The following is a 20055-nucleotide window of genomic DNA, read 5'->3' as shown; positions in this document are numbered from 1 at the left end:
AGGAAAGGAACAAGATGTCTGGGAGAAGATTCTTTTATGAAGAATGAAATAATGACGACTTGAGAGTGGATGCATCTGTGCAGTCAGAGAGATGAAATTCTCAAGGCATCACCTACTCTGATCTCAGCCAGCAAACCTATGAGGGCAACAAAAACCTAACAGCTCTTATAAGTTGAAAGCAAAACAGATCTCTTTTTACATCATAGCAAGAGCCTAACAAAAGGCTGGAGGTAATAAAAAAAACATTGAAGCATTTGTCATCCTTTTGCAGAGAAAGTGTTGTAATAACAAGAACAGTAGGTAAGCCCCAGTAAACCCATCATTTATTGTAATAAATGCTTTCTATGAGGATTTGAACAAACCTCAGAATTTCCTGTGGTTTAGTTTGACATTTGCATTTTCCTAATTTTTAGGGTTATTTTAAGGGTAAAATCTGCCTACCCATATACTGCAAAGGTTTAAATTGAACAGGAGACCAACTCAATGCCAAGTAAAGTAGTCAATGGGATTGTCCACAATAGTTTGTGTAACTTAAATCAGTGGGTCTAAGTGAGCTTCAATTATCCTCTGAATCCTTTTTGGCTTTGAAAAATTAGAGAGTCATCTGGTTTGAATTTAATGCTAGCTACTTCATTGGCTGTGTCAGCAATCACAACCTGTGAAAGCAAGAGACTGTTTAGTCAGTGTTTTGAATCCTTTTCCCATGGACAGTGTGCCTGCTAAAATGTCACGTACTGTCTAAGGAAGATTAAATGAATTAATGAAATAGAGGAGTCTATTGAAAGTTGCATAGAAATTATAACAGGCTTAAGAATTTTCAGAGCTACAAGTCTTGGAAGATAGGCAAGTTCTCAAGAAGAATGTCGTCTTTCTCTTCCAATTCAAGTATACCTTATATCTTCTTTATGCATCTCTTTGTAACTATTGCTGGAGACAGGATCCTGGCTTAGGTGGATTTTCAGTTCTGTTCACATACAACTGCTTTTATGCCGTCCAAATAAACGAGGCTTCTTACTAAAAAAAAAACAAACACCTTCTGAGTCAAATTAGATAAAAGGTGACTGAAAGTTTGTTTGTTGTGATTTTTTTTTTCTCTCACTGTTTCCCAACTTTTAGTACTTTATTAGCTAAAAATTTTTCCTACCTTCCCAACTCAGCCTTCTGAATTTGTAAAATCTGATTCTAGTTGATTGACTCCACTTATGGGAATTCTCCTACTAAGCTTTTCTATAACAGAATATGCAAACATAAAGCATCAGAGCTGAATGGAGTATTTCAGTGCACAGAGTATGCACAATGAGGTTCAGAATGAGCAAAGGTTTATAAATATCAAATTTGAATATTCTGAAAGACTGAGAAGGTACAAAAGAGAGGAAAAATAAAAATAATCATTAGGGTCTTACTTTAAAAAGTGTCTTTTTTGTTAACTTTTGGATTTATGTTTTTTAATTATTTTTTTTTTTTTTTTAGGTCATAACATCTGTTTGATTTGGAACAGTGTTTAATAATTTTAATTTTTGGCTGCCATCCTGAAAAATCCATTATTTCCACAGGCTGGCCAAAGGCACCAGTCACAAAAGTCAGATTGTATGATAAAAACATGTTGGGTTTTTTAGCTTAGGTGTTAAGTATCTTTAGACAATTAGAAATTGACTTAGCTATTAACTGCCATTTTACTGCTCTAGTGCTTGCTGCAAGGGCTAATTTTCCACCTGTAGTGATTTCCAGATTGCCTATTTTCAGTTTAAATTATTTAAAATCATGCTTATCTTACTAGAAGATTAAAGGTATAGAACACTGAAAGAGACATTGCTCATTACAGGGTTAGTAAGTAAACTTTTTTTTTTTTTTTGTCACTGTGGCTATTAGAAAGAGAAAAGTGTTATTTTTAGATTTCTTCCCATGACACAAAAGGTACAAAAAGCACTAAAATACCTGACACTGTGAATTATGAAGCAAAACAAATTGACTGGTTCAGAGTTAACAGTAGACTAATCCTTTACTTTACAAATGCTCTGTTTTTTCTTGTGTGGAACATTTCTACTTACATGGAGCTATAGCTCTGAATATAACTTAACATAGCTGTGTCCTGTTCCGCCCTCAGCATTCAAAGGAAGTTATCAGGAGATGTTTTGGGTGCGACCAGAAGAAAATTACTTCTGTAAAGCAATTTTAAAGCCTAGCTGGATTTAGAAAATATGAAATACAAATCCATTTATAACACATGCATATTATAGAAGGTATCTTTAGCTATTTGTTGCCATATACTGCAATCTACTTCCTGGGGGAAAAAGATCAAGCTCCAAGGTCCTTGTTTGTAATGAGTATTAGTGGTTTTTTTTTCCTACCACTACTACAGAAAAACAAACAAACAACAAAAAAACCCCAACAAACCAAAACAACAACAACAACAAAAAACACAAACCAAGTCATAGGCTAATATCATTTCATACAGAGCCAGATAGGTGATCAGATGGTGCAGTTTGGAATGAGTAACTGCAGAGATCACACTGTAAATTATAGAAGAAGAAAATAATTTAAAGAACTTAACATTTTAAATTGTCACTAAAGTGACTTAAGTAGTAGCATTTTTGTAGAAACAAAAAGAAGGATTCCACAGAATGTTTGCGGAGAATATTTTTTTAACAAAGCTTTTCATAAACACCCTCTTTGTAGAATCATATAATCATTTAAGTTGGAAAAGACTGTTAAGATTTTCAAGTCCAACTGTTAACCCAGCACTGCCAAGTCCAACACTAAAACATGTCCCTAAGTGCCACATCCCACATTGTTTAAATACCTGCAGGGATAGGGACTCAACCATTTCCCTGGGCAGCATGTTCCAAGGCTTGATAACCCTTTTGGTGAAGATATTGTTCCTAATATCCATCCTAAACCTCCCCTGGCACAACTTGAGGCCATTTCTTCTTGTCCTATCACTACAACCTCCTTTCAGGTAGTTGTAGAGAGCAATAAGGTCTCCCTTGAGCCTCCTTTTCTCCAGGCTAAACAACCCCAGTTCCCTCAGCCAATCCACATAAGACTTGTGCTCTAGACCCTTCACCAGCTTTGTTGCCCTTCTTTGGACATGCTCCAGCACCTCCATGTCTTTCTTGTAGGGAGGGGCCCAAAACTGAACACAGGATTCGAGGTGCAGCCTCAGCAGTGCCGAGTACAGCGGGACGATCACCTCCCTTGTCCCGCTGACCACACTATTCCTGATACAAGCCAGGATGCTGTTGGTCTTTTTGGCTAACTGGGCACACTGTTGGCTCATATTCAGCCAGCAGCTGATCAATACCCTCAGGTCCTTTTCCCGCCAGCGGTAAAGCGCTGGTTGATTAAGTTATTCAAGGTAGTTCATGAATACTGTGCTTTTTGCTGTGTTTATGGATTCATCCAAGATATCCACATACCAATTTGTAACAAAACTAATTTCTGTCCTTGAGGATTTCCTCCACTCCAGCAGAAATACACCAGTGTTTTAGTGAGACAATCTTTTCTAAGATAATCTTAGAATGCCTTATTGTAATGACAACAGCTGCTGTCACTGAGAAAAACTGCTCAGTTCATATAGTTTAAGCCAAATCAGTTCTGAAATGGTTTATTGGTTTGCTAATGACATACAATTAACTTGCAAACAGTGAACTATACATCCAGGATCAATATCAGTAGTACAACGGATAAACCACAAGACCAGGCATCATGAAATGTTAATAAATGCCTACAAATTTCTAAGCACTCTTTCATAACTAATCCTCTGAAGGTCAAATGCTGCACACAGTTATGTGCACTCCCTCTCCACAGGCAGAGGTTGTGTGCATTACAGACATGCACCCTTTCATTGGGGAGTGCTGCATCCCCCTTCCTGCAGACCCTCCTGCAGCGGATATGTTGCTGTGGCTCCACCTGTCCCCATCCATCTCCCTGTGAACCCCAACAGCCAGTGAGAAAGACCCCGTGAGGTCACATCTATACACCCTGGTGTAGGTCTCCCTGTGCCACAGCCCCATGAGTGGGGTGCAGGCTGCCCTCAGAACCTGTCCTATAGGAGAGGGCTCGGCCTGTTCCAGGTAGAGCTGGTGATGTTGGTGGGGCAGCTGCTAGCAGTGCCCAACCTGGTGTGCTGCAGCTCTTCCTTCCCTCTGCAGGGTCTCTCTCCTCCTGTTGCAAATTATCATGAGTCTTTTACCCTACTTCTCAAGGTGACCTCTTCTTTGTTTCAATAATCTCTGTAATTATTATCTGAAGTACTTGTAATTCTCTGATTACTCTTTAATCTGGCTGTTGGTCATTTTCCTCTTAAAAATGATATGTTTTTGCAAATATTCTCCCACACTGTTTTATCCACCCCACATTATTTCCACTCATGTTCCTATCTTTACCTGTGCTGTTATCCAGGCTATTCACCAAGGCTGGGCCATACAAACACCTCCACAAGCAGCCTCCTTCAGTGGGACTGCTGCTTTGCTCTCCCTCTGTTCTGTTTCCTCAAAAGTGGCTTTGGTGTGTCCCTTCTAGATGGTATGCCTGTAACCACATCAGGTCTGTGGCTGACATTCTTTGTGTCTTATCATACTGACTTTGGCAGTTTGTCAGAATTTTTGGTTAAAAGCTCTTCTTGTAACTATTTAACTGTTTCACTATTTCTACTCTCATTTGGCTTCTTTCACCTTCTTTAATACGTCCCAATTACGTGCTGTGGGATTTCCACATCCCTTTGTATATTCTATTCCTTAAATTAATTTATTTTCCGACTAAACAAAATTACTTCCTCAACCTTTTGTTAGCCTTGGCTTCCATACTGTGTCATTTTTCTGATTAGATTGTACTATGTATTTTTGGCTCCCCAACCTATTATTAAAGTTGGTGATATAAATTTGTCTTGTACTAGCATATGGCATTCAGGCTTTCAATGCCTAGGAAGCTTACCTTTTCTATGCGTGGGACAAACTCTGGCTTGTTCTCAGAGTTAGACTTATTAGGACTGAGGAATATTAGGACTGTGGTTATAGGAAACACTGAAATTATTTCCCTCCTCTTTTTTTTCCCAAACCCCTTCTGAGAATTTTACTTTTTCACTACCATCTGTTCTTGCAGCTTTGGCCTTTTGGATTTTTAAGTAGTTTAGGCAAATAACTGTTTCTCTGAGGAATTTTCCTGGCTTTCCTAAAGCAAGTTTTTCTATATCCTTTTAAAATATGTGATAGAGATGAATATTTACTTATATTTCAAGTTTTTGGTGGTGCTTTTCTTTTTTTCCGATCTCATGTAGCTGGCAAATTTTCAAAACTTGTGTCCTTTTTTTTGAGAATCTGAAGCTCCAAACCTTTTGGAGGATTTGAGTCTTTCATAGAGAAGCTACTTTCTGCAATCTGAAAAAAATGCTGTGATTGAATATATAGAACAGAGGGAGGTCTTCCAAACTGCAGTAAGAAAAAGAACATTTTTTTTTCTTGGCATTTTGTTGACACATACTTTCAAAAGGTGAACTGTTTTTCTACACAGGTGCTTTCTTAGCAGCATGGATATTTCCTATTTAATTAGGTGATGAAGCTTCTGGTGTGATTCCAGGATAAGAATCACAGTTTATTAATGTATATTCCCTATCGGTCTTTTTTGTTGTTTGTTCATCTATAGCAGTTCCATCTTTTGGCATTGCTTTATTTTTGCAGCTTTAAGAGGTCTTAGAAAAAGCCATCTGAGCATCTGCTGTACCTCCAATCTTTACTTCAAAAAAAACATGAGCTCATGGGATAATTTCAGCTGATCAGCTAGACTGCATGACTCTAGGTCAGGCTAGGGTTGGGTACTGAGATTGAAGTTTATTTCTTTGTCTGCCTCTTCTGCCACAAATTATTCCCTGTTAATTTTATTCAGTAAATACTTTCTTAATACCTAAAGAAAACTTTTTGATAGAATGGACATGCATTTTGGATGTGTTTTAGATTGGGTCGTCTTTCTTTGCTTAGATGGTTTCATGTGAAGGAAATTGCTTCTTCTCAATCTTCCTAATTAGGTCATATTCTCAACCAGATTGTGTTGGAACAAAATTAAAATTATTTTTCTTGGAAGATGGTTATCAGATAAAATATGTTTTTATTCTTTATAGGTGACCTTGTACTAAAAGAATATTCAATTTGAAAAGTTTTTGGTTTTCTATCCAATGAGTTAGAAATGAGATTGTTTTATGCTAATATGACAGCCAGATAAAGTCCTGCCTTACTGTTATACCCTGGGGATGTATGCTTTCATACTTCCCCTTCTGGATGGGGGAATTAGAGTCTTAGTGTGCAACTTGCAAGAATATGTTAATAATCACATCTCTACCTTCATAAAATGCAGACCACACATATGATTTATTAGTAGGTCTTGATTAACACTAGAGATTATACTAGCCAGGTAGCTCTGGAGCTACAGATGATTGTAAAGACTGTGAGAAACACTGTGATCCAAACCAATTTTAGGGTCCAAAGATGCTATCTCCCTAATTGCAAGTCTAGTGTCAACACGCAACATGAGGCCATGTTAAGCAGCTATTTTTTTAAGCAGCAGTTCCCATGAAGAAGCTGATGTCAATGCTCTGGTTCTGAACAGGACTGGGACTAGGATTCAGTCCAGTGAGAGCTGATAAATACAAATGTGGGCTGGAATAAAAAAGAGATGCCAAGCTATGTTTTGAGTCAGTTCACAAGGAACATCTGGCTACACTTATATCTCAGCTGTGTAGAAGTTCCTAAGATACACTTGAGTTGGGCTAAGGTTTGGATCTGATGAAGGAAAGCACCCTGTATAAATTTTGCTTGCAAGTGCCATTCTCATCAGTTCTGGAATCTACTGGAAGAGGTGCCTACTCGAGGCACCTCTGACTCTTCTCACATTTCTTCTGCCTCCTTTGCCCACATCATGGGATAGCTATATTTTGGATGTACAAAGTCATCATTCTTAGTAGGTAGTTTTGCACCCGGTATACACAACCTCAGCAGACTTCTGCATTAGGAATTGTCATACCAAATTGAGAATAAAACCAGGACAAATAGTTTCTCTGTAAGCATATCATAACCAACAGAAGTAATATGCAGCTACGTATAAGCAGTACTGTTACAGGAGAGTACACTGACAATTTCAATAATGCTACTTCCAGTACCTGTTAATACACTTTCTTTCAATATAACTGGATAAACTGTGGAGCAGTAAACAATGTTCAGAAAAGAACTATATATTTCTTCTGCTTAGTGTTTCTGTAACACAAGTACCATTCTTGCCTCGGTAAACAATTTAAAGCAATGGGGAGCCCACTTGGGATAGTGCAGATTTTATCATTGCTTGCCAAAGATAAACACAGTAATGAATTTTGCTTTCGCAATCCCAATTTAGTAAGCAAAATAAATAAAAGGAAATTGAAGTTGCTCAAAATCATTTACTCAGCAAGTGTTAATGTTAATGTCCTGAGTGACAGAGATCTCGTGAATAATTCATTACATTATTATCATATCAGAGCAGCTATTTTTCCCAGAAAGATACCTTGCCAAACTTCTTAGACCTTTGATTTGAACTTCTCTGTACACACTGGTACCTTATTCATTTGTGTTGGATTACTACAGGTAATGCAGAGAAAGAAACAGCTTATTATAAAATTTTAATTCTGTGGTTTCTTACTGTACAAGCAGAATGGAGAAAAGAAACCTCTATCATCCAAGAATGTCTGTTCCTTTAATCTTCTTTTTTTCTTTGCAGATATTTAGCTTGTATTATAACATGTTATGAGATGATGGAATTTTTTTTGCAGCAATTTCATGGTTTGCTATACTTTTTTTTTTGATCAAAACTGCATGAAAATCATGTTGGTGGAATCACACTTCCAAGATGCCCCAAAATGACAGTGAATTAAAGTATTAATGTAAGAAAAAACATCCTGAAACTTCACAACAGGAACCATTCCTTCATGGTGATGCCTGATAATCTCTGTATTTAACAACCAATCAAGCTTTCTGTTATGAACGCTCTGATTTTATTTTTTTTTTCATATTTATAGTTAACAGCTTATGTAAGGTAAATTTCATTGGCTTATGCATAGAATACAGCAATGGTTGTCAGCACAGATAAATATTTTGTTCATCAAAATCAAAATGTATTCAGGCTTGTTTTTCAATTTAGAAGCAAGAGTGATAACAAAAAGCATGGCTCAGATAGTTGGTGCTTTCTGAGTTCTCTTACCCTCATGAAAAGAAAATAAAGTCTAATAGCAATTTTAGGAGTATAGCTCTGCTGGCAAAGATACTAAAACATCTTCCAAGTCCTAGCAACAGTTATTTGTTAGAAAAAATAACCATTCATATGAGATATGACTCTTCAAAAGTATTTTCTTTGGCACTTGCTGTCAGTGTCCTGTTTCACATAGACTCAGTTGTGGTATATAGATATATAGTTAGATTCAAGAAAAAGAGAGCAAATGAATGCCCCCAGTGACCAGCATGTATCAGAGTACTGCATTTCCACTGGAAAGGTTAAAAAACAATCAGAGAGAAGATAACAGGTATGTTGAATAAATTAGACTGCTGAGGACTACTTGTGAATGGGAAAAAGAGGTCACCAATCTGCCATTAATAAAGGGCAGGGGACAGAGACTAGGAGGAAATGTAAACCACAGAGGTACAGTCTCACTTTTGCTTTGTCAAACAGTCTATTCTGGAATAAGTTTTTCTCTCAAGTTTGCTGCTGGAACGCTTTGTTTCCGTTTTGTATAAAAATAATTAAGAGGGGATTTGGAAGCCAATCTCCCCCTTTTCAGGGGAACACAGACGCCCATGAGACAATGGCCCTCTCTAAGATTTTGTGGTAAGTTTCAAAATGCCTTTTTTCTAATGAAGAAAAGAGAATATTTGACGTTGAAAACATCTGAAGGGTTAAGCCATTTCCTGATTATTTGAAGTTCAGTGGTCTGTAGCCAGCTGAAAAACTTCAGAGAATGGTAGGATATGAAGGTATGGGAAATGGAAGAGGGAATCGCCTTGCAGACAAATATTTTCTATGCACCTGCTTAAGCAGCCAACTATGAAGATTAGAAGGGGCTGCAATGCTTGCAGCTCTGGTTGGTCTGTGGTGAAAAGGTAGAAATAAGAAAATCATATTTCACCTTTTTTTAATGGAAAAGGTCTAGAGAAAATATTTTTAAAATAGTATCAACAAACAGCTGTCCAAAATGCAGTTCAGAATAATTATGAGCTGGTGATATGATGATCAGACTAAATGATTTACCATTCCATATTTAGAAAAAAAATGCATATGAAAGAGGAAAAAATCTTTAATCTTTGAAATGATATTTTTATCATAATGTTTATCATGAAAATTTCAGAAAACATATTTTTTTAATTGTTATTTATTTTTTATTAGTACTATAAAGTATGGAAGAATTAGGTTGTCCTGGTTTGAGGTAAAACGGAACCAATTTTGGTCAGTAACTTCACTTCTTAGCTGGGCCTCTCTAACTACTGAAATTAACAGCATATTGTGCAGACAATGTTCACTCTCTCAGAGTGATAAGACCTTTGTTTATAGCTGATGCCCAGGAATGGTATGCAGAGAGGTTCTTGCTTATACCTATTGCTGTAACAACCAAGGTCAGCTAACTTTGTTACTTGCCCCGTTGGAGGGTTGGAAGTGGAAAAGTGTAGAGGGGTCCCACCTGTGGGGAGGAGAGGACATCTGCCTCATGCTCAGTATAAAAGCTGAGGGATCAAAGGGTCAGCTCTCTCTTTTCTTCAATGGCCAGCATCCAAAGAGGACTCTGTCTGTTCATCTGCCTTTGATCCCGATCCATACTGTCCGGAATCCAGATCCGGAATCCAGTTCCCGTCCATCACTGAGTCCAGTCTGGGACTTCCCCAGTGCCAGTTCTTTTTTCCCCTCTGCCTCTCTCTTTGAAGAGGGGTAGAGGGGAGCATCTGTCGGTCCCGTCTGGGGTCCCCCAGGTCCCCAGTAGCTGATTTGGCCTAAACCACGACATAGGTATTTGAAATCCTCTACAAACAGGTATCAGAAACAACTTTAGAAACATCACAGTGTGGTCCTGAGAAACAAAGTTCAGGCCATGAGTGGTGACTAGGATATTCTATGTCAACTTTATGTGAATTTTTTGATTTTTTTTTTATTTGAAAGAATAAAAATTAATAGCAATTATTTTTTATAAATTGAAAACCTATTTTAAACTGAAAAGAAAGGAAAGAAAATATACATGTATAACAAAAATACTATGTATGTAATAGGAATGTAAATTAATATTTCAGTTTTTAACTCAGCTTTCATTTCCTCATGTATATCTATTCTATTAATATTTTTCAATGATCATTCATTAACACTATGCATTCTAAATACTCTCATTGAAAACAGGGAATATACATTACCTAAGATGTATAAATCTCTGGAGATACGTGGCTGAAGTACAAGACAGTAAATTGATTTTTTTATCTATCTAAAAGAAGGTGAAATGAAAGCAATGTCTAGATAATATACAAATAGGCTTTTTTGACTGTTTAAGTTTGTTTATGCTCTAAATGGCAGCTAAAAATTCCAGACACAAATAAGATCCTATCTCTTTTTATATCATGACTTGATGTTTTCTGTAAAACTTCCTTTCATCAGACAAAGAATCCTTTGATCAGGCCATCTCATTTGTTCTTTTTCATCAAACCAAGAGCACACAGGATGTGAGAACACTTTCGTTTTAAGTGAAGCCTATAACATTGCAAATATTTCTGTTGTCATTAGATAATTTTGTCTTGTAAGGACAGCTTAATTTTCTGATATATCTCTAGACTTTTAAAAAGTTATTTTCACTTAATAGCTGGTGTCACTATAGGACTGAGAGACATTTATTATATTTTGAACCTCTGTCTTTCAAGCTTTGAATAGCAATGTATGTTTTGCCTGTTGAGATATATGAGTAATTATGCATTTGCACAAGATTTATGATATTTCTTTAACTGGAAATTGAAATTAAAATAATCTTAAAAATATATTCTGTGTGAAGCATAGAACACAACAGTGTAGAATAGTGTTGGAACTAGTGTATTTTACCTGATATTAAGTCTGTTCCAAACAATACCAGTTTCTGAAAGCTGCTTCAAGATCTTCCTGCACCGTGGAAATCAGATGTAAAGTAATCATATTAATATTGACATTTCTCAAATCTTTGACTGATAATTGATAAAAGATTAAAATTCAGAATTCAGGTCCCAGATTCTTCAAAAATGTTTCCAGATCTTCTTTGACAGGGAGAATATTATCAATCTGAAAGAGACGTTCCTATCACGCATGTAAGGATAAATTTGTGCTCCTCTTTTGTGGAATATTGAATATATGGTCATTTACCAGATGGAGATATACAAAATGCAGACAAATCCTTCAAAGGTCTTCTGAATGCACAGTTTTTTTGTTTTGTTTTGGTTTGTTTTTTTTTCCAAAAGCACGTTAAAGTCTACTTCAGTGAGTGGACTTCAAATTACTATGCAGGACTTTAGGGTTGTATCAGTACTGACACATCAGTTTGAGAATGAGATCATGTATACTGACAATTTTGTAGCATATTTGTAGCATATTACTTTTTTGTAGCAGTTGGCTTGTTCTACCTGGTACCTTTACTGAAGAACTCTTGGGTTCAGTTTAGCTATTAGAACAGTCCATGGATCATTTCCAATAGCCTGTTCTCCATCAGCTACCTGAAACTGAAACCTAAGGCAATTTACTGGCAGAGATGTGGGGCATTCTGTCAGTTAGTGTTAATACTTAGTATTGAGCTTGGATACATTTAATTTATGTTGTATGTAGATGTTAATAAATAAATACATGCATACACACATAAAATAGTCTGGTATAAGTGACCACGTGCAACAGAAGAACTCTGACTGTTTTAACATGCATCTGAGCATCGTGAAATCTTTAATATATGCTCACCCAGCATCATACTGTTTAGGTATGGAGGTATTATCAGGCCATGTCAACAAGTGGAATATTGAGAAATTATGATTGTGAATGCCCTGAAGGTCTCATGAGAAATATGAAGCATGGGATCGAGTCTGGATTGCCTACATCACTTTAACACTATAAATGCCAGCACTGACATATCTTTTTTTTTTTTTTTTTTTTTTTTTTTTTTTTTCTGCAGAGAAGCATGGGTGTCTATCACAGTCTGTTTCTCCCAGGATTTTACTATCAAAGAAATATGAAATCTGAGCAAGTCATTCCATATGCTAAATACTCTTCAGAAAGGAGCTCTCTGAATCATTTGCAATGCAAATGAATAGCTTTATGTGGTCCTAAACCACAATACATTGTCTTGCAGGTATAGGAGTTAACTCCAAATGAGTGTCTACTATATTGGATGGGATATACTTCTGTGAGTTTAACTGTGTAAGGAAATGCATTTTCCACTATATTACTTATATAGTTTTTCATGTCAAATTTTGGAGGGGTAACACTGTATATGCACATTTATTTATCACTTTTACATGAGATTTTTTGTGGGTGTTGTTTCAAATTTGGTATGAATTTTAAACTAATTTAAAATGTTTCTTTCACATACACTTTCTGATTCATCACTTGTCATACACAAAGAGAATTGAGATTCTTGGCAAGAAATCATGTCTTTTATTAGACTGAAAAATGTACTAGTGAAAGAGCTTACATTAAAAATCTCTCTCTCTCTCTAAGAGAGCTCTTTTGATAATGCTGTCAGGTAACCTGGAAGAGTAAGTCTGTGATACAAACAGCTACAATATCTTTAATTACAATTTTGTGAGTTTTGTCACCTCTGTGGGAGATGTGTTTCTTGGTAGGAGAGATTTTCTTCACACCATATGTGCTTCCACAGTACTCTTCTATATTAATTTAATTAAGAAATTACCATCAGAGGGGCAGTGTCTATTAAACCTTTATTTGAATACACAAAGAGGGTGTCTGACCTGTCGTTTGTGTGTCCTACTGTTGCTACTGTAAGATGTGCACTACTTCTAGAAATTAGAGGTTGAGCTCAGGCAGAGGGAACAGAGATGGGATAGTTTTATTATAAGAACACAAGTCTTGTAGTGTTTACTCTTACTCATTAATGGAAGATGATATTTGGCTTTGAGTAAAATATCTTTATTTTTTCCTGACACAGGTGTTTCTTGTTTATTTCATTACAACACAGAAATTTTAATTGGATGAGGAAAAATAGGTGCTTTGCTAAGAATAACAGAATTTTTGATTTTCCTTTGACATCACTGACAACTGACATAATGGAATCAAATATTATTAGAGGAATATAACTTATTTCTATAGCAATCAGACTAATGAAGCCTGCTTTTGTGTGGATGTGTGTCTTATGGCTCTTTGGTTTCTTTCTTCACAGTGCTCCTCCTCCAAAACTCCCCCATATTACTTCTCACCTTGACTGTGCCACTGGAAAAATGTCTTCCCAGTGACAGAGAGCATTGACTGTGCAGGCAGACATCCTGCACTTATCAGCCCCAGGGATGTGCTATCTCTCATACTCTCCTTCAAGGAAAGTAATAATTTAAAAGGTTGATCATAAAATAAATGTAATCTACTTGCCTTTGAGATCTCCATCTATCTGCCAAGCTCAGTTGAATTTAGACAACTAGTTTTGAAGGTGTCTAGGGTGGGATGGCAGAGATAGTTGGAAAGCCAGCAAAATTGTATGTCCCTTATTTACTTTAAAAAACAGGCTAAGGATCTTAAAATAAAAAACTCACGTAGACTGAACTTTAGCTTATGAAGTGAAAATGTTATCTATTCTTAAAAAATAGTGTTTTATTATTTATTGTGGTGGATTGACCTTGGCTGGCTGCCAGGTGCCCAAGTCACTCTATCACTCCTGCTCCTCAACAGGATGGGGGAGAAAATATGACAAAAAGGTCATGGGCTGAGATAAGGACCAATAGATCATTTACTGATTACTGTCATGGTCAAAACAGACTTGACTTGGGGAAGATTAATTTAATTTATTGCCAATTACTAAGAGAGTAGGAAAATGAGAAATAAGAATAAATCTAAAAACACTTCCTTTTCACTCCCAGCTTCTTGATGTCCTCTGCCCGAGTGGCACAGGGAGATAGGGAATGGGGGTTGCAGTCACTCCGTGATGGTTCATCTCTGCCACTCCCTCCTCACTTTCTTCCCCTGCTCCAGCCTGGGGTCCCACCCACAGGAGACAGTCCTTCATGAACTTTTCAACGTGGGTCCTTCCCATGGGCTGCAGTTCTTCAAGAACTGCTCCAGCATGGGTCCTTTCCATGTAGTGCACTCCTTCAGGAATGGACTGTTCCCATGTGGATCGCCAGCAGGGTCATAAGTTCTGCCAGCAAACCTGCTTCAGTGTGGGCTTTTCTTCATGGAGCTGCAGTTTCTGCCAGGAACCTGCTCACAGCTTCCTTCCGGGCATGTCCACCTGATCCAGCGTGAGGTTCTCAATGAGCTACAAAGTGGATATTTGTTCCACCACAGATCTCCAAGGGCTACAGGAGGACAACCTGCATCACCATTGTTTTCATCATGGGCTGCAAGGGAATCTCTGCTCTTGAGCCTGGAGCGCCTCCTTCCCCTCCTTCTTCACTGACCTTGGTGTCTGCAGAGTTGTTGCTCTCACACATTCTTTCTCCTCTCTCCCAGCTGCTGTTAGGCAACAGTTTTTACCCCTTCTTAAATATGTTATCGCAGCGGTGTTACCAATATTGCTGATGGGCTGAGCTTTGGCCAGTGGCAGGTCCTTTTTGGACCCAGCTGGAACTGGTTCTTTCCAACATGGGGGCAGCATCTGGCATCTTCTCACAGACTTGCTACCAAAACCTTGCCATGTAAACCCAGTACAATAATATTTCAGAACAGTTTCCAACAGTAATATTTCAGAAATATGTTTCACAGAAAATTGTTTGCTTGACACCTTTCCTTTAACTATCTGAAATCTTCACTGAGATGGTCTTGATGGCAACAGCTTCTGTTACAGTAGTGTTTCTGCTGTTCTTCTGAAGAGGTAAGTTTACTCTTTTGAGTAATTTGTAATTTATATAATATTAACAATTTTATAAAGAACATTTAAAATTTATTGCAGTTGAATTTATAGGCTGAGGAATTCTAGTTTTGGTGATCTTAACATGTGTGCACATGTATGCACCTACTTTTCACTCCCTTTTAGAAACAGAAGGACAATAAGAGAAATGCTTATTTTGCTAAACAAAAGAAGACTATAGGAGAAAATGACATTTTTCATTTCATTGCAAATAATAAACTAAAATAAAACAACTGCAAAGTCATCAGCTGTAGTTTTCAGCTCTTCAGGATGTTGCTATTTGCCAGATTTTTGAAAGGCCTCAATGCAGTAGCTCTTGGGCTTTTTTCTAAGTTTGGCCGTAAATATTGCATTGAGAGTGATAATATGCTGAGTTCTGTATAAAATCTTGTTGGTGCAGAACAATTGAATGAAAAATGTTGGCCCTGTGCCCAGTAGAATAACAGATTCCACATCACCAAGCTCATGGTTATAGTTTATAGCACCTGGCTGTGCTCTGGTTCAAAAAACTGAGTATTGTTCATGGATATAAGCAAACATTCAAGCATATCATTCATCTTAGATATATCCTAGGGGAAAAAAATCCCTGAAGCCAACTTTTTATAATAACCAGATGTTAATATAAACTATTACAATGCTAAGTGTAAATTCCGGGATGTTTCTGGTTAACATGTAAGATTTTTGTTGTATTTTCATATTTAGTTTTTTGTTTGTTTGCTGGTTTTTTTTTCAGTTTAGAAAAAGAAAGAAGACAAAGAAAAAAGAATTAAGCCAAACACCAGGTAAAAACCTAAACTATCTAAATGAAATTAAGAATGGTGTCTTACAAACAGGAAAGGTTGCTTAAGTAACTGTATTATCATTTTAGAAATATTATAAAATTTCCAACTTTTCCTGTGTTTGATTATTCATAGCATTAAAGATAGACTATTTAATGTTTGGGTTTTCCACAATGTAAATGTTCTTTAATACTTGTCGTCTAAGTAAATGTTCTTCACATACTGTCTGCCTAATCATCAACCATTGTAATTATTTCTCTTTCATCTGTGTTTAATCATTGCCTTCACACCTCAAATATGAATGTGGTTCTCATCTCCTTTCTTTTTATGTCTTCCCCCTAAATGTTGAAGTACAGACAAGGACACCGTGGGTAGTAAAGCCACAGAAGGGTTTCTGTTCAGGACAGAGATGATATGACTTAGGAAGTATTGCAAAAGGTCTAAAAATCTTGACTAGCTTAATGAAAGTTATTAGGAAACAACTGCATCACTCTTTTTCTCATAATAAAAGACTCAGAGACATCTAGTGAAGTTAGATTACAGGTTCAGAAAAAATAGAAGGGATTTTTGTTTAATTAAATGTGAAACGCATTGCCACAGGATTTTTTTTTTTGGCGGGGGGGGAGTGCTGTGCCACTTTGAAAAGATGGTGAGCAGATCAAGAGGAAGTTTTGGAGAGAAGGACAGGTTATACTTTCCTCTGCTGAGTGTGATCAGGGTGGGGGGTGAGGAGCAATAAATAACAGTCTTCTAAACATCAGAATAAAGCAGGAAAGTAGATATAATTACATTACAACAAGAGGAATCAAGACAATCACAGAGGACATTAGCAAGGATACCAGAAATATTAGTTATTAGGAATATATTGTATATAATAAATATGGCAAACTATAACAACTTCGAAGCAGTGTAATATCCCATATTGATGGTTAATACTGTTGAGTCATTTAAATTGAACAAACCATTGACCAGTCGTTGGTCAGCAAACAGTAAAGAGACTGAATGGTTTCTGTTTAGGATAGAGAAGGTACAACTTAGGAAGGATATGAAAGAGATCTTAAAATCTTGACTAGCTTCATGAAAAGGATTAGGAAAAAACTACTTCACTCTTTTTCTCATAATAAAAGATTGAGACACATTCAGTGTTGTCTCTTCGTTGGCAAAGACAGTATCTTGAAAGATGAATTTTCTCTCTCTGCAGTGTTTGTGTTGGGAGCTGAGGCTACTGGGTTTTGTGTTGTTCATACTACATGTTGATCATCACTACATTCTACACACCCATGGTTGATGCCGGATAGGCCAAACCAAAACGCATACATTTTCAGGTTATCCAGTCCCGATTTAATTTTCAGTTTGCCAAAACAGCATTTTTATTTCAGTAAGCTAATAATATCCAGACATCAGACAATACGAAAAGAACAAAAACAGCTTTACAAAAGAGAGGGAGTTCAACCACAGCTAAGCTAGATCCAGGGCTAATTAAATCAAAGTAGTGAATCTTTCTTCAAACACAATGCCTCCAGAGCTTGAGAATCTTCCAGAGTTTTGGTTTGCTCATCCTTTCTGAACCAATCTGAGAGTTGCTCATTTAGAGCTTTCTTAAGCTTTCCAGCCTCACCAGCAGATTGAAGACCCTGGCAAGGTTAACCAGCCTGCGAAACACTCTGCTGGGCTCCTGCTGTCTAGGCTATTTGGAATCTTCCTGGGCTCTAATCTCCAGTTGTAACAAATGTGGCTGGCTTATTCGAGGATTATAGCCACTATATTGGCATGAACTTGTAGACTTATTATTTATTTAAAAACAGAAATACATTATTAAAATAAATAAATGAAACAAACATTTACCTATCTCCTAAAAAGAAAAAAAAAACCCAAAACCAACTGGTGCAACAAAACTATTTTCCACATGCTTCATTATTAATTGTCATATATACTTTGAAATGTACAAAGTTGATTATTTATTCTTTAAATTCAATCCACCTGATAATTTACTTTTTAACATGACCATTGAAATGTTTTATTAGTACTGAAACAAAATTGCAAAGAAATTCCATAACTGTGCTTTTCTGTTCAAGCTGAAGAGAAAATAAGCCAACGAAGCATTTTTGCTGTGATTGCTTTAGACTCCCAAGCAGTACACTACTGCATTCATACGTCCTCTGCTACATCAGAATGACATCCCACTGAAAGGATCTGTTATGTCGTCCTACAGACATTTCAATGCAATCATTCTGTAGGTAGATAAGATTTGGGAAATATAACTTTCTGGACCATGCTGGCTAATAGTGACATATCTGCCCCCCAGTAAAAATCTGAGATGTCCAGATATTCCCTTCACCGAGAATCAGGTCTATGAAAACGTGGCTGCTTTTACCTAGTATTAGAAAAGGCCTGAAATGGAAAGGATTAAGTGGCACATATTCATAGCCGTGATTAAAAGGGATGTATACTGTTGAAATATTTTTAAGTAGGATGTATGAAACTGTGAAAATATTGCTTTCCCAGTCTACAAATACTGCTTTAGGCTGTTGACTGAATCACAGAGATTATTCTTATTATTTTAATAGTTTTAGTTCATGTGATTAATATTAATGTAATGAAAATTATTCTTTCTTATATCAAAGTAAATTTAGAATAATGAGAGAATATATATAATGTTAGATTGAATATATGCCTACAAAAAAGTATGAAATCTTTTCAGGCCAAGACAAAGGTATAGGTTTAGGATATATCATTGAAAGATTTATACTGCATGTTAAGTATGCTTGAGTAATAATTCTTGCTTTTTATAATAAATATATGATCAAAGAAGTGCAATGTTATGATTAATCTTTCCAATTTAGGAATTCTCAATGTAGACTGACAAGTCTCATAAGTTTTGCTAGTGTGCTAAATGGGGCCAGGCTTTCACCATTTGGGCTTCCTTTGAAAAGATGTCCTTTGGAAACTAGAAGGACCTACTACCTAAGCCACACATTAATTCTGATATAGACCAGTAATGCAGGAGTATATTAATCATCTGGTAGTTATGTCATTTTAATGACTCTGTACATAACACATACGCATCTATATTACCCTTAGAAAAGATTAGTTAGAGGAAGTCTACATGAAATTGAATTTCTCACCTTATTTGAAGAGTTGTGTATTATCAGAATCATGTAGATCTGAGCACAATTAAATGCTGAATAAGATAGCTGTCTTTGTAAATCCTAAACCAGAAATAATTTCAAAAACCTGTGGTCTGTGGTTGGCTTGAGACATCCCCGAAATATTTCTTGATAAATTTGAAGACCTCTATGGATCTCAGCATGACTTTATTTGATTTTTGACTTATTTTTTTTTAAGTTAGTTCAACTCATAAACATAATGCTGAAAGGGTTAGTTCTTTTTTGTTTATTTGTTTGTTTGTTTTGTGATTTTCATTAATAAATTTAAATAAGTCTTCCAGGAAGGAAAGTCTGACTAATTAATTGATGTAGATAGAGCTTACTTACCTGTTACAGGCGATTTTCACAACCTTTTCAATATTTAAAAAAATCAGTGTCCCTTTTATCTTTTCCTGGGTAATCTCTTTGTTTCAAATAACATATTTTCTTGTTTGCATGGCTTTCAGAAGGTATATCCCCTGTTTTCTCCTCCCACTAGTTAGTTGGTAAAGGTGACCATTAAAAGTTACAGTTGAGTGTCCTGCTACAGTTTAATTATTGTAGAAATCTCTCATGAGAAGGAATGTCCCTTAGGGGAATCTCACATGCACAGCTCAGTAATCCTAATCAATTTAATTAAATTTCTGTGAAATAAGCATTTTAAAAAGACTTCCGGGTGTCCAGTAAGTTTGGTTTATTGTTTAGTGTTACAGACTTTAATCTGGGAAGGTTTCTCAAATGTTGCAATGAATTATGCATTAGATTTGAATGGAAAAGTCCTTGCACAAAACCACTGCAATAGCATAATAGAGGATACTTTCCTTTTGAGGACAGACTTGATGATGCAATTTCCTGCCCCCTGAATATCCAAAGTGCTTAAATTACAGGATTCTTGTAAATGTCAGCAGATTATTTTCACAGGCAGAAGAAGTCCTAATATAACAGTAAGCAAAGTGAACGAAATTGCTGTTTACACTAATATCTTTATAGCATAAATGTCCAAACGTCAATTCAATATGAGGTTGGTAACCACTCATTTTGCTGTAATTTACAGCCTCGACAGTTT

Source organism: Charadrius vociferus, unplaced genomic scaffold (assembly GCF_000708025.1).
Source record: "Charadrius vociferus isolate BGI_N301 unplaced genomic scaffold, ASM70802v2 scaffold65, whole genome shotgun sequence".
Lineage (NCBI taxonomy): Eukaryota > Metazoa > Chordata > Aves > Charadriiformes > Charadriidae > Charadrius > Charadrius vociferus.
This window is presented reverse-complemented; position numbering follows the sequence as displayed.